We start from the raw sequence: 3033 nt of genomic DNA on the forward strand, positions 1-3033 counted from the left end.
GGTCCCTCTGACCAGAATGAACTGGTCTGGAAATGTGGAGATAGGCCAAGTAAAGGGCATATTGTTGCCCTGCATGTCTGCAGTGTCTTAATCCCACTTTACTTCTAGAAAGGTCGATCAATTCCAAGAACAGCAGTGTTGTACAGACTGAAGAATAGAGGCCATCCCACTGAAACCAGAGGTTCTGAGCCTCACCAATAGCTCCTAGGGCTACTTTGCTTTCCCCACTAAACCAGCTCGGTCTTCGGGGCAGTTCACATCCCTCTAACAGTGAAAGCTGCCAAAGCAAGTGGTTCACACGCTTGCCTTGGCATATTCTACTTCCTGTTGACAATTTACTGCTGATTCTTCCAGGTTTCAGGTACCTTTAGACTTTTTTTTTTATCTTTTAGAAATAAGATTTTTGTGGAGTATTTTTTCCCCTGGATCCTTTGAGAAGAGGCTTGACACAATAGAATTGACACCTTGGTGTCTAAAACTGTTTGAGAAATATCACCTGTTTTTTATCTTCGAATAAACTACCTGTTTTTGCTTTCATCAGTCCTTTCTCCATCCCTTTGACCAGGATGAAGACCAGTACCAGGGTAAAATTCAGCAACCCATAAAATAATGCATACAAAGTGATTGAATATGTCTGAAACAAAAGAAAACAAATTCCACTATATGAAGAAAACAAAGATGTAGATAGCTAGATATAACTATAAAGCACATGCAGTAATTGTTAGCAGTGATCCTTTTGGGGTTACAGAAAAGGTGACAGTTTATATTTCCTTCTCAATATTCTGTGCATTTTGCATGAAACAAATGTATCTCTTCTGTAGACAAGTAGATTGTTTGGGATGTATGTCATTTTACATATAGGAGTATGGAACCATAGATGTAATAGGGGATGTGGAGAAGATATTCCAAAGAAATAATTTCTAGATTGAAAAAGAATTATATATGCAGACACAAACCCACAGAATCAAAGACAAGGTTAGGAGGTAAATCTATTTGCTTTTGCATTGAGAGTCTTAAGACACAGGTTCATTTCAATGCAATGTATGCATCTAGCTGCCTTTTAGTAGTAATATACTAAACTCTTGGGCATAGAGAGAAATCAGTTGCATGCTTTTGTAAAGCATTCCAGCACTTACAGAAAGAGGTAGACAAACAAGGCATTATCACAATGAGCTATAATGGTCAAGACAGCCAACCATTGTTAGGAAAAAAGAATTTGGGCCTCTGATAGAATTGGACTTAAACCCAGATTTTTCTGCTTAATGGATGAGTGTTGGAGGAAATTTTTTATTTTGTTTATAAACTTGTTTGTCAACTCTAAAATAGAACTAGTGACAGCATTAAGTAGGAGATACGTATGTAAAATGCCTGTTCCAGGTGTTCAAAATGGGCAGTTTTTTAAATTATTAGTTTGTTAGATCGGAAAGATCAGTGAATAACAAAGATCTTTTTCCTTTACCAAGGTGGTATTTTTGTAGAATATTTGATGGATAGCAGACTTTGTGTACAGTGTGAAATAGTGCATTCTGAAGTCTCACTGCCAATGCAGCTGTCTGGAGACATAATTTTTCCTACTTTTGTCTGTTTGACATTTGACTATTCTTCTGGGAGGAAACACTTCACCAGGGATTCCATTGTTCCTAGGAATGCAGTTTCTAGTGGTATTTTTTAGTAACTCAAAGATCAAGCATGTGTACAAAACCCACCATCAATAACAGAGCTGGTACTGCACGGGAAGTCTTTAAAAATAAGATTTACAAGTTTTCAGCTCCTGAAGTGTTTCTAATCATGAGTCTAATTTTATACTTCATGATACAACTCATTTTGAAGGCATAAAAAATAAAAAAAAAACATGAAATAAAATTAGTTATGTCTCACTCCTGATTAACACTCTTGTTCCCTTAGAGGGCATGCCAAAGTCTCTGGGTAAGAAATATTCTGTTCAGTTATGTGAACCCAGAAGCTCTTAGGGATATGGATATTGCAAACTCAGGATGTAATGAGTCTTCAGTGGTATATATTCATTTACAACTTTGGTCCTTGGTAGGAGGCTGTGTGTGCACAGAAATGAGCAAACAGGATTTGTTTGTTGCCTTACTTTGTTATACATAACACTGCATATGAAATTCTGGTCTATAAAGTAAGAATAACCATTGCTACTTCATCAAAGAATTAAGAGATAAAATATATGTAGTACTTATCAGATATCTAGCACATTTTGGGTGTTCAGTAGACTTTGGTTCCCTTCCCATTTGTAATCTCTTCAGTATCTCACCATTTAGTTATTAAGTATCAGAGATCTCATTGTACGTAATAGGTTTCTCATCAAGGATAAATATCTTTTCCAATTATCTTTTGACATTCTGATCATTTCATCCAGCTTGTCCATCTTTTGAACAGTTTCATTTCACATTGTATGTTGCCTGCTAACTCAAGTATCTAGATAATCTGTGGGTCTGCATTTATCTATTTATTTTTCATCTTTATGATTGATCCAGACAATGCTGGACTTACCTGCACACAAGACTTATGCTTTTCTTTTTTAGGCAAATAGAACTTAGAAACTGCAATCCCAAGAAGAGGATCTGGTTGGGGCTGAGTTGATGATTTTGTTAAGCTTAGTCTATATCTGCTTTGTTTTCATTCCCCAGTTGTGGCTTCCTAGTCTGGCGGATCCCTCATCACTGGTTCCTGAAAGACTACAGGAGATTAAGATATGCCTTCAGATGTTTGAAGTTATCTTTAGTCTGTTACACACAGCACCAAATTATTTTAGTCTTGAAATGGAGTATGTGTGGTATGTTCGTGTCAGGCCACCTCTAGAGGGATCTTGTTTTCTAATCACTTCAAAACTGCAGATTTCTTCTACCCCAGGTCATAGTAAATGTTTCATTGGGAAATCTGACTATTTGCAGGTGCTTTGAATTCCTTTGCATTGTACCAATCCATGGGACTTTTCCTTGATCTGTTTGCCTAAGCCAGCCTCTATCCTTGACACACACCTTGAGTCTATAATGCACTTAAGAAAGACAT

Source organism: Urocitellus parryii, unplaced genomic scaffold, assembly GCF_045843805.1.
Source record: "Urocitellus parryii isolate mUroPar1 unplaced genomic scaffold, mUroPar1.hap1 Scaffold_37, whole genome shotgun sequence".
In the NCBI taxonomy this organism is placed as follows: Eukaryota; Metazoa; Chordata; class Mammalia; order Rodentia; family Sciuridae; genus Urocitellus; species Urocitellus parryii.